The sequence below is a fragment of the Haematobia irritans genome, chromosome 4 (assembly GCF_050003625.1).
Source record: "Haematobia irritans isolate KBUSLIRL chromosome 4, ASM5000362v1, whole genome shotgun sequence".
Taxonomy (NCBI): domain Eukaryota; kingdom Metazoa; phylum Arthropoda; class Insecta; order Diptera; family Muscidae; genus Haematobia; species Haematobia irritans.
The window spans coordinates 161300308-161314440 of record NC_134400.1 but is presented as its reverse complement, the minus strand read 5'-3'; positions in this window follow the sequence as shown (position 1 = coordinate 161314440).

The following is a 14133-nucleotide window of genomic DNA, read 5'->3' as shown; positions in this document are numbered from 1 at the left end:
CGGAGCCTCTTAGAGGAGCAAAATTCATTCGATCCGGTTGAAATTTGATACATGGTGTTACTCTCTAACAATTACGCAAAAATTGGTCCACATCGGTCCATAATTGTATATAGCCCCCATATAAACCGATCCCCCGATTTGGTTTGCGGAGCCTCTACGAGAAGCAAATTTCATCCGATCCGGCTGAAATTTTGTACATGATGTTAGTATATGGTCTCTAACAACCATGCAAAAATTGGTCCACATCGGTCTATAATTATATATAGCCCCCATATAAACCGATCCCCAGATTTGACCTCCGGAGCCTCATGGATGAGCAAAATCCGGAGACCCGTGGAAGAGCAAAATTCACCCGATCCGGTTGAAATTTGGTACGTGGTGTTAGTACATTGGTCTCTAACAACCATGCAAAAATTGGTCAATACCGGTCTTAATTATATATAACACCCATTTAAACCGATCCCCAGATTTGACCTCCGGAGCTCTTGGAAGACCAAAATTCATCGGATCCGGTTAAAATTTGGTACGTCGTGAAATTTGTGCTAGTATATGGCCGCTAACAACCATGCCAAAATTGGTCTATATCGGTCTATAGTTATATATAGCCGATCCCCAAAAATAATCTACCAAAATTTTATTTCTATAGAAAATGTAGTCAAAATTTTATTACTAGAGAAAATTTTATCAAGATTTTATTTCTATAGAAAATTCTGTCAAGATTTTATTGCTATAGAAAATTTTGTCAAAATTTTATTTCTATAGAAAATTTTGTCAAAATGTTATTTCTATAGAAAATTTTGTCGAAATTTTATTTCTATAGAAAATTTTGTCAAAATTTTGTTTCTATAGAAACTTTTGTCAAAATTTTGTTTCTAAAGGGTGATTCTTTTGAGGTTAGGATTTTCATGCATTAGTATTTGACAGATCACGTGGGATTTCAGACATGGTGTCAAAGAGAAAGATGCTCAGTATGCTTTGACATTTCATCACGAATAGACTTACTAACGAGCAACGCTTGCAAATCATTGAATTTTATTACCAAAATCAGTGGCAGAAAATCCGCTTTTTTATCGACAAATTTTGTTCAGCGATGAGGCTCATTTCTGGTTGAATGGCTACGTAAATAAGCAAAATTGCCGCATTTGGAGTGAAGAGCAACCAGAAGCCGTTCAAGAACTGCCCATGCATCCCGAAAAATGCACTGTTTGGTGTGGTTTGTACGCTGGTGGAATCATTGGACCGTATTTTTTCAAAGATGCTGTTGGACGCAACGTTACGGTGAATGGCGATCGCTATCGTTCGATGCTAACAAACTTTTTGTTGCCAAGAATGGAAGAACTGAACTTGGTTGACATGTGGTTTCAACAAGATGGCGCTACATGCCACACAGCTCGCGATTCTATGGCCATTTTGAGGGAAAACTTCGGAGAACAATTCATCTCAAGAAATGGACCGGTAAGTTGGCCACCAAGATCATGCGATTTGACGCCTTTAGACTATTTTTTGTGGGGCTACGTCAAGTCTAAAGTCTACAGAAATAAGCCAGCAACTATTCCAGCTTTGGAAGACAACATTTCCGAAGAAATTCGGGCTATTCCGGCCGAAATGCTCGAAAAAGTTGCTCAAAATTGGACTTTCCGAATGGACCACCTAAGACGCAGCCGCGGTCAACATTTAAATGAAATTATCTTCAAAAAGTAAATGTCATGGACCAATCTAACGTTTCAAATAAAGAACCGATGAGATTTTGCAAATTTTATGCGTTTTTTTTTTAAAAAAAGTTATCAAGCTCTTAACAAATCACCCTTTATACAAAACTTTGTCAAACTGAATTATATACGTATTTAATCGGCCTTTTTTGTTTAATATATACCCCGTATGGACTAACTTACAATTGAGAAGGAGGTGTGTTACCGCAACCTAAGTAATTCGATTATGGATGACAGTCTTTAGTACAAGTTTCTATGCAATCCATGGTGGAGGTACATTAGATTCGGCCTGACCGAACTTACGGCCGTTTTTACTTGTTTACATTAAATTTATGGCATTGAATGTCCATAATTGATAGATCCGTTAAACAGGTATTTTCCATTGTATAGAAACAATATGTATGTTATAAATTCCCATCTGTTCATGTTATCTGTTGCATGGTACACTAATAGAAAAAGTTTCGTTATATTAACGAAATGTTTCGTTAAAAGTCAGCCAATGAAACAAATTCGTTAATACAACGAAATTTTTCGTTATTACAACGAATTTTCTGTCAATCAACGTAATATTTCGTACTATTAACGAATATTTTCATTGTATTAATGAAAATGTTTCGTTATATCAATGAAAATTTTTCGTTGGCTGACTTTTAATAAAATTTTCTTTGTGTGTAGCGGGTATACGATATATGATTCCGCCCCTCCTCATTTTTGGCAGTTTGTACTTTAGCATCTAATCTCAATTTCTATTAGTTTCTTTTGATATGGACTTTTTTTTATATAATGCACATATAGGCCTATACCAGGATATTATTTCTTAAACTTCTGGAAGTCAATTTTTTGTGTTTTTATAAATACATATGCTGATGATTTTGATGGGGCCTCTATGTAGACTTGTGTCCTATTTTAATTTATTGTCATGAAATTTAAAATGGAGAGCTTTTTACAACCCCATAAATCATAAGATTCTGTCTGGCCAAAGTTTCGGCCATATATACCTATTACAAGTATGGGCGTATTTAATTTCTTAATCTATCTTGTTTAAATTTTCCACGAAAGTCTTTCACGATATGACATCCTTACAAACAATACATCTACATTGTGATGTTAGTTCAGGGTATGAAATAGTCGGTTTTAGCTTTTCGACCTTCTTTTAATTTATTCAATTTAGTCTACCTCTATTTTTATCCAATTTTAAGCAAAGGAAATGTGTCCTTTGTTTAAAATGCTACTTGACATTGGTGGCGTGAGCAACATTCTTAAACCACTCGCAAATGATCCAATTAGTAAATTTTAATTTCGCACATCAACAACCCGTTTAACTTTTTGCTGTATAAAATTAACCACTGCTCGTCATCATCTTCTGAAGCAACTAATTGAGAGGGGTAAAAAGCCAAAGGACATAAGTGGTCAAAGCATTATTCACTAGGAGTAAAAGGTAAAATCCAAATAGTCTAAGTGAGCCGATGTTTCAGGCTCACTTAGACTATTCATTCCATTGTGATACCACAGTGGTGAACTTCGCTGGTATTACTGAGTGCTGCCATGTTAAGCTGAATGACAAGGTAGCTCCTTTTTATAGCCGAGTCCGAGTCCAAAAGTCCGAAAATGACTCTTGGATGTGACGCTCTTCTCTACACCCAAAGAAAAAATACTTTCCTCCGGAATGAAATTTTAAACAAACGAAATTCCCTTTTCTTATACACACAAAGAACATTTCATTAAAATTGAGCCAACGAAAATTGGTCATTGATATAACGAAACATTTTCATTAAGACAATGAAATTATTCGTTAATAGTACGAAACATTACGTTGATTAACAGAAGATTCGTTACAATAACGAAAAATTTCGTTGTATTAACGAATTTGTTTCATTGACTCACTTTTAATGACACATTTCGTTAATATAACGAAACTTTTTCTATCAGTGTAAAGTATTTTCTTTTAGATCAAATAAGCCCGAATTAATAATAAGCGAGGCAACGATTATCTCTAAGCTTTTTTATTTGCTTTTAAAGGATTTTTTTTTGCTTCAAAAGAAAACTTTACTTGTCTTAAATTTCGTTCCTCAGAAAAGGAAACTCATCGTTCATGACATGGCTATATCGACTCAAGGGCCAGCCCTGAGCATTATTGCCACCATGTGGCTATCTCGTCTCCTTCTGCGTGTTGCAAACTTATGCACTTATACTTAACAAATTATAATACCGTGTTCACAGTGCAGGGTATAAAAAGCTGGCTAACATACACTGAGAAAAAAAACATGCCCCTTTCCAAAGATTTTATCTTTACACTAATGATTTTGGTATTGATTCCGAGCCAAAGAAGCGAAAAATTCAAGTAACGATACTTTTGAGACACAATTCTCTACATACCCTGCGCCACACTGTGGAACAGGTTATTATTGAATTGATGTGCACTTAGACTAGTATGGGTCCATTGTGATTCTCGATGTGATCTTTCCATCTTCTTCCTTCCGATGCGATCCGCCTTGTCCCAGAACTTCCACCTACTTGTTATACCCTCCACCATACACTGGTAGAAAAAGTTTCGTTAATACGATGAATTTCTACGTTGTATTAACGAAATTCTTCATTAAAAGTCAGCCAACGTAGCATTTCGTTATAACAACGTAATTTTACGTTATATTTACGAAACACTTTGTGGAATACATTTCGTAGTATTAACGAATAATTACGTTGCTATTACGTAGCCTTTTCGTTGTATTAACGAATATTATTCGTTGTATGAATGAAATTTATTCGTTGTATGGGTGCAGCTTATACGTTGTATGAATGAAAATTATTCATTGTATGAATGAAAGGCGAACGTTGTATAAATGAACACAAACGTTATATTAATGAAACCCAACCAATTAGCGCATTTGAGTGTAGTAATTGGTAGTGTATTATTTTTTGTTAAGATCTTTGAAATATGGTTTATATACAGTAAGAAATAATATATAATGATAAATTAAGTAATATAATAAACATATATTGTGACTTTCACTTAAGAAAAAAAAGCCTCTTATTTCTAAGATCAAAAAATGATAATCGTATCACCGTGTCCATTTATCCAATTTTTGTGCAACCAAGGTTCATCACCGTAATTGTTCCGCCTTCCTCATCTGAAAGTTCACTTCCCCGGGGCATTTTCACTAAAGATTAAAAATGTACACTATATTTCTTGCGAATATACAAAAAACACCAATTTAACTCACCTCACCCATCTATGTTTATTATTCTCAACGAAACTGTAATGAGCGTGTGCACTCTTCAGCGAAAAGAACGTAAATGTTGTTAATGTTTGCCCATCAGACAAGTTTTCTGTTGAACTTTTTACCGTTTGTTTTTCAAGACGCACACATGTGCTTATTGCCATACTAAGATGTGTATGTACCAATTACATACACGCTAGAGAGAGTATGAAGAGACATTTTAGAGAGAGAGAGAGAGAGAGAGAGAGTAAGGAGAGGCAGAAATACTCAAACTCCCATTCGTATTATTAATGAACATATTTCATTAATATGACGAAATATAACAATTTAAAATTTATTTTTTAACGAACCATATCATTATATTAACGATCGATTTCGTTTTATAAATGAAATTTTCAATTCCAGTTTCAGAGTATATAAAACGACTGTTTAGTTTAAAAGTTTCCAAAAGTTACTCTCTATGTGCAAATGATTACAATAATTTCATCTTGGAAATTTTTTTTATTCTAATTCTTGAAAAAATTACAAAGTTAATATTCGTAATATTAACGAAACGTGTTTCATTAATATAACGAAAAACCAAAACACAAAATTGTCTTTTAACGATTGATTTCGTTGTATTAACGATCACTTTCGTTCTTATAACGAAAAATTTCGTAATATTAACGAAAAATAATCAACGAAGCCCGTTCGTTAATAATACGAAACCTTTTTCTACCAGTGTAGGATAGGGGTATATTAACTTTGTCATTCCGTTTGTAACACATCGAAATATTGCTCTAAGACGCCATAAAGTATATATATTCTGGGTCGTAGTAAAATTCTGAGTCGATCTGAGCCTTGTCCCAGAACTTCCACCTACTTGTTATACCCTCCACCATAGGGTAACTTTGTCATTCCGTTTGTAACACATCGAAATATTGCTCTAAGACCCCATAAACTATATATATCCTGGGTCGTACTGAAATTCTGAGTCGATCTGAGCATGTCCGTCCATCCGTCCGTCTGTTGAAATCACGCTAACTTTCGAACGAAACAAGCTATCGACTTGAAACTTGGCACAAGTAGTTGTTATTGATGTAGGTCGGATGGTATTGCAAAAGGGCCATATCGGTCCACTTTTACGTATAGCCCCCATGCAAACGGACCCCCAAATTTGGCTTGCGATTGCTCTAAAAGAAGCAAATTTTATCCGATCAGGCTGAAATTTGGTACATGGTGTTATTATATGGTTTCTAAGAACCATGCAAAAATTGGTCCACATCGGTCCATAATTATATATAGCCCCCATATAAACCGATCCCCCGATTTGGCTTGCGGAGCCTCTAAGAGGAGCAAATTTCATCCGATCCGGCTGAAATTTGGTACATGGTCTTGGTATATGTTCTCTAATGACCGTGCAAAAATGGGTCCACATCGACCCATAATTATATATAGCCCCCATATAAGCCGATCCCCAGATTTGACTTCCGGAGCCTCTTAGAGGAGCAAAATTCATCCCATCCGGTTGAATTTTGGAACATGGTGTTAGAATGTGGTCTCTAACAAACACGCAAGAATTGATCCATATCGTGCAAAAATTGGCCACATCGACCCATAATTATATATAGCCCCCATATAAGCCGATCCCCAGATTTGACTTCCGGAACCTCTTAGAGGAGCAAAATTCATCCGATCCGGTTGAAATTGGCAACGTGGTGTTAGAATGTGGCCGCTAATAACCATGCCAAACTTGGTCCATATCGGTCTATAGTTATATATAGCCGATCCCCAATCACACAAAAATTGGTCCATATCGGTTCATAATCATGGTTGCCACTCGAGCCAAAAATAATCTACCAAAATTTTATTTTTATAGAAAACATTGTCAAAATGTTATTTCTATAGAAGACATTGTCAAAATGTTATTTCTATAGAAAATTTTGCCAAAATTTTATTTCTATAGATAATTTTGACAAAATTTTATTTCTATAGAAAATTTTGTCAAAATTTTATTTCTAAGAAAATTTTTTCCAAATTTTATTTCTAAAGAAAATTTTTTCCAAATTTTATTTCTATAGAAAATTTTGTCAAAATTTTATTTCTATAGAAACTTTAAACTTAATTATATAAGTATTTAATCGGCCTTTGTTAGTTTAATATATACCACGTATGGACTATGTGGTATATATTACGGTGTTAGGAAGTTTTAAGATACCTTGCCATCGGGTTCAGTAGCCCCCATATAAGCCGATCCCCAGATTTGACCTCCGGAGCCTCTTGGAGGAGCAAAATTCATCCGATCCAGTTGAAATTTGCAACGTGGTGTTAGTATAAGGCCGCTAATAACCATGCCAAAATTAGTCCATATCGGTCTATAGTTATATATAGCCGATCCCCAAATCACACAAAAATTGGTCCGTATCGGTTCATAATCATGGTTGCCACTCGAGCCAAAAATAATCTACCAAAATTTTATTTTTATAGAAAACATTGTCAAAATGTTATTTCTATAGAAAATTTTGTCAAAATTTTATTTCTATAGAAAATTTTGTCAAAATTTTATTTCTATAGAAAATTTTGACAAAATTTTATTTCTATAGAAAATTTTGTCAAAATTTTATTTCTAAGAAAATTTTTTCCAAATTTTATTTCTAAAGAAAATTTTTTCCAAATTTTATTTCTATAGAAAATTTTGTCAACATTTTATTTTGTCAAAATTTTATTTCTATAGAAACTTTAAACTTAATTATATACGTATTTAATCGGCCTGTGTTAGTTTAATATATACCACGTATGGACTATGTGGTATATATTACGGTGTTAGGAAGTTTTAAGATACCTTGCCATCGGTTCAGTAGAAGTTTCTACGCAATCCATGGTGGAGGGTACATAAGCTTCGGCCTGGCCGAACTTACGGCCGTATATACTTGTTTACTACATTTCTTTTAGTGTATTTTTCAGTATCGAAAAATCATGAGCAGAAAAATAATTTTGTGTATCATTTGCAATCTTCAGCACCATCATCAAAAGAAGCATCAACAACTTAACCATCCATGGCCTTCAGCGGCATCATTATCCTCGTTCACGTCGTCATCATCATCGCAATCATTGTTTTATGTACTCTTCAGCAATATTCGCATGGATTCCATAGACACAATGAAGAAGGACGAACGGACGGACGCACGGAGGGATATGTGCGGACCAACAAATAACGAAGTACAATTTCAGGATACAATAATGAAAACTGATTCAGTGTGCATGGATAAGCAACTCAACTCTCATTCTCTTTAATTTTGGTATTTTCTTTCAGGGAGTTTATACCACCAGAAAGCTTTGCTGTTGCTATACTCCCACAACCCCACTATGTTCGACCATTTTGTTTAAAGAGTACAAAGGCATAAAGCCTTTGAGTATCATGATGTGTTACCATGATGGTGGTTGTAGTAGATTGCCTGAAACTCTATCCAAGGGATGAATGTAGTCAGTCATTAAACATTTGGAAAACGTATTAAAACACCCCATCATTGCCTTAATTAAGAGCCATAAAAGGACATTTACTTGTATTTGTGAGACGCATTTGTAAGCACTCTCTCTCCCTCAATCTTTCTCTCTCTCTCCATCACCCCAAATAAAAATCCATATTTACAGACATTAAATGCCAGACAACAGAACCAAAGGACGAACAATTATAACAACGAAGGACCAAAATTATCGTCTTTTCATTTCATTACCACCAGGCCCCCATTTGCAAAAAGTGTTGGTTTAATTCCCTGACAAATAAAACGACCCAAACTCTCGTAATGTATGGACGATTTGGTGAATGAGTGAATGGAATTAAGTGCTCGTTTAACATGGAGTCCATGTTAAAATGCCTTTTGGCTCATTGTAGTTCTCTTTGCAAATGTTTAATTGTTTATTTGGGGTATTGTAGGCCGATTAAGGACATGCCTGTTAAATTAATTCATGGCATTATTTTCCGGTGTGTATGGGTGTGGGTGTGTGTGTCGAAGACAAAGAAGTGCTGATAATTAGCACAATGAATTTTATTATAACTTTAATTTCCTTTAATTTTCTTTTTCTTGTGGTCTCATGATTGCTTCGACTTTGGGGGAAAGAGTAGGTATTAGCACAAATCATATTCATTGAAAAAATTATGAGCATATTAATAAATATTATGATAATGTAAGAAACAATGTCCATGACATACAGATATTTTAATTAAAATAATATCTTCATAATTTCATTTATCTATGAAACGTTTTAAAGATTATGTTTTGTACAAAATGAATACGAGAAATAAGCTTTTGATAATGAATAGGTTTATTTAATAGCCTCTAATAACTATTTTATATGAAAAACAAATTGTGAGAAGACAGCTGCTTTGAATCTTCACATATTCATTTTTTTTTAAAAGCACAACTTTATAAGCACTCCCAAAAATGTCCTCCCAAAGATGTTCTTTATTTTAACTACACATGAAGTCCTTTAGTCCTTTTAGCCACCATATAAATTGATCCCCAGATTTGACCACCGGAACCTCGTGAATGGGCAAATTACATCCGATTCGCTTGAAATCTGCTCATCCACGAGGATACGGTGGTCAAATCTAGGTATCGGTTTATATGGGTGCTATATACATTTATGGACCGATATGAATTAAGCGTGATTTCCACAGACCGACGGACAGCCGGACATCGCTAGATCGACTCAGAATTTCACCACGACCCGGAATATTTATACTTTATGGGTGGAGGGTATAAAAATCATAAATCCACTTTAGCAAAAATGCGAATTTTTGAAGATATTTTAGGACAAACGTTAGAATGCATTAAGAATCACAAAAAATATAAAAATTATTTATTTGACAAAATAGCACAAAATTTTTGAATCCAAATCCACATCCAAAACATTGAATTCGGAGCACACCTTAAGAACTTTTGCAAATGTGTTGAAATGGTGGACATCGATCCTATGACTAGCCATTGATAAATGCATCGCTTCTGTGCCAATTTTGTACCACTTCCGGATCCAAAAAGAACATTTTCATTACTTTTTTATACCCTTCACCACTACTGTGGTACAGGGTATAATAAGTTTGTGCATTTGTATGTAACGCCAAGAAGGAGTACTCATAGACCAACCTTTTAGTATACGGATCGGCTTAGAATTAAATTCTGAGTCGATTTAACGATGTCCGTCTGTCTGTCTGTCTGTCTGTCCGTCTGTCTGTCTGTCTGTCTGTTGGTGTATTTTTGTGTGCAAAGTACAGCTCGCAGTTTTAGTCCGATTGTCCTAAAATTTGGTATAGCGTCCTGTTTCGGCTCAAAGACGATCCCTATTGATTTTGGAAAAAATCGGTTCAGATTTAGATAAAGCTGCCATATATATTTTTCACCGATCTGGTCATAATTGGCGTGTATATCAACCGATCTTCCTCAAATTTCGTTCATCTGAATGTTTTATGAGTCTCGAAAAACTTGCAAAATATCAGCCAAATCGGTTCAGATTTAGATATAGCTCCCATATATAGCTTTCGCCCGATTTACACTGATTTGCCCACAGAGGCAAATTTTTTGCTCCGATTTAGTTGAAATTTTGCATAGGGGGTAGAATTAGCATTGTAACTATGCGTGCCAAATTTGGTTGAAATCGGTTGAGATTTAGATATAGCTCCCATATATATGTTTTTCTGATTTCGACAAAAATGGTCAAAATACCAACATTTTCCTTGTAAAATCGCCACTGCTTAGTCCAAAAGTTGTAAAAATGACTCTAATTTTCCTAAACTTCTAATACATATATATCGACCGATAAATCATAAATAAACTTTTGCGAAGTTTCCTTAAAATTGCTTCAGATTTAAATGTTTCCCATATTTTTTACTAAAATTGTGTTCCACCCTAGTGTATTAACCAACTTTTGAGTCTGTAGATGTTGTAAAAGTCTATCAAATTCTGTCCAAATCGAGTGATATTTAAATGTATGTATTTGGGACAAACCTTTATATATAGCACCCAACACATTTGACGGATGTGATATGGTATCGAAAATTTAGATCTACAAAGTGGTGCAGGGTATAATATAGTCGGCCCCGCCCGACTTTAGACTTTCTTTACTTGTTTGACATTATATTTGAAGAATTGGAATCAGTAGTCCAATTGTTAAACATAATGAAAGAGATGTTATTCAATTATTATTGGAGTAACATTTTGAAAACCTTTATTTTATCGGATTTTCTTGCATGCTGAGACGAATACCACGTTTACCGATATGAAATGAGCGTTTTTTCTCTCCCATAGCGTTTTTTCTTTCACATGCCCTCAGAAGTCAAATCGGGAACCCGGTCTATATGGGCGCTATATGAAAACATGGACCGACATATACCAAATTTAGCACAGCTCTTTATAAACCTAAAATGCCTCTGCTTTGGAAATTTCAACCCAATTGATTGAAAATTGTGCCTTCTATGTCCTCAAAAAGTCAAATCGGGAGACCGGTATATATGGGGGCTATATCGAAACGTGGACCGATGTATACCAAATTTAGCACAACTCATAACAGAGCTAAAGTACCTCTAGATTTCAAATTTCACGAAAATCGGATGACAATTGTGCTATTTATGCCCTTAATAAATCAAATCGGGAGATCGCTCTATATGGGGGCTATATCCAAACATGGACCGATATATACCAAATTTGACACAGCTCTTTATAAACCTAAAATACCTCTGCTTTTAAAATTTCAACTCAATTGTCGAAACATGGAGCGATATAGCCCATCTTCGATCTTGACCTAAAGCAAGCAATAGCTTAATTATTGAAGGCTGTAGCTTGATTACAACAGACATCCAGACAGACAGACGGACATGGTTATGTAGTCTTAGAATTTCTCCCTGATCAAGAATATATATACTATATATACTCGGAAAACGATATTTCGATGTGATGTCATGGCACCACAAACATTCTTTTAGATTTATTTTAACTTTTACAAACCTCCGCCATAGATTGGAAGTTACAACAATAATATTTATTCAGTCCATTGTGATACCACATTGGTGAACTTCTCTCTTATTACTGAGTGCTGCCCGTTTCCATGTTAAGCCTCCTTTTTATAGCCGAGTCCGAACGGCGTTCCACATTGCAGTGAAACCACTTAGAGAAGCTTTGAAACCCTCAGATTCGAAACAGGAATCGAACCCACGACCTTGTGTATGCAAGGCGGGCATTCTAACCATTGCACCACGGTGGCTCCGGTGACTGGTTATATACTAACTCTGTAGTTTCAAAATCAACTACAGCTACAACTACACTGTTAGAAAAATATGTTTTTCATATGTTCCGATATAAACAAAATGTGTTTCCGGCACAACTTTTAAACACAATATATTTAAGTGCAAACATGTAATGTTCCTAAACTAACACTAAATGTTTGGGACACATATGTTAATATGTTAGAATATATTATGTTTGGGGCGTGAATGTTTCATAATAATAATATGTGTGAATGTAAACATATATAAATTTACAAATTTCGACTAAACATATATATATGTTGTGATATTCTATTCAAAGAGCGACAGAGAGAGAGAGAGAGAGAGTATAGAGAAAGAAATAGAGATAGAAACCGGGAGGGTTGACCAAAGATATCAACATAACACAGCGAGAGAATCAAAAGAGAGCAATTTCTGTGAAACCGCTTGTATGTTGTTTCGGAAAACTATTTTACTATTTAAGGCCAAAAATTTGATATGCTTAAGTCTAAATATTATATAATTTGAATATTAGAATGAGTATTCGGAGTAAGGAGAATAGACATTTGAAAAAAAAAACAAGTATATACGGCCGTAAGTTCGGCCAGGCCGAAGCTTATGTACCCTCCATCATGGATTGCGTAGAAACTTCTTCTAAACACTGCCATCCACAATCGAATTACTTAAGTTGCGGTAACGCTTGCCGATGGCAAGGTATCTTAAAACCTCCTAACACCATCTTCTAAATTGTATGTAAGTCCAAACGTGGTATATATTAAATCAAAAAAGATCGATCCAATACGTATATAATTCAGTTTGACAAAGTAGACATAAAATTTTGACAAAATTTTCTACAGAAATAAAATTTTCTATAGAAATAAAATTTTCACAAAATTTTCTATAGAAATAAAAATTTTCACAAAATTTTCTATAGAAAGAAAATTTTGACAAAAATTTCTACAGAAATAAAATTTTAACAAAATTTTCTATAGAAATAAACTTTTGACAAAATTTTCTATAGAAATAAAATCTTGGTAGATTATTTTTGGCTCGAGCGGCAACCATGATTATGAACCGAATAAAATTTGAACAAAATTTTCTATAGAAATAAAATTTTGACAAATTTTCTATAGAAATAAAATTTTGACAAAATTTTCTATAGAAATAAAATTTTGACAAAATTTTCTATAGAAATAAAATTTTGGTAGATTATTTTTGGCTCTAGTGGCAACCATGATTATGAACCGATATGGACCAATTTTTGTGTGATTGGACCAATTGTTGTATGGTTGTTAGCGACCATATACTAACACCACGTTCCTAATTTGAACCAGATCGGATGAATTTTGCTCCTCCAAGAGGCTCCGGAGGTCAAATCTGGAGAACGTTTTATATGGGGGCTATATATAATTATGGACCGATATGGACCAATTCTGGCACGGTTGTTAAAGATCATATACTAACACCATGTTCAAAATTACAACTGGATTGGATGAAATTTGCTTCTCTTGGAGACTTCGCAAGCCAAATCTGGGGATCGGCTTATATGTGGGCTATATATAATTATGAACCGATGTGGACCAATTTTTGCATGGTTATTAGAGACCATATAACAATATCATGTACCAAATTTCAGGCGGATCGGATGAAATTTGCTTCTCTTTGAGGCTCCGCAACCCAAATCTCGGGATCGGTTTATATGGGCGCTATATATAATTATGGACCGATGTGGAACAATTTTTGCACAGTTGTTAGAGACCATATACCAATACCATGTACCAAATTTTAGCCGGATCGGATGCAATTTGCTTCTCTTTGAGGCTTCGCAAGCCAAATCTGGAGATCGGTTTATATGGGGGCTATATATAATTATGGACCGATGTGGACCAATTTTTGCACGATTGTTAGAGACCATCTACCAACACTATGTACCAAATTTCAGCTGGATCGGATGAAATATGCTTCTCTTAGA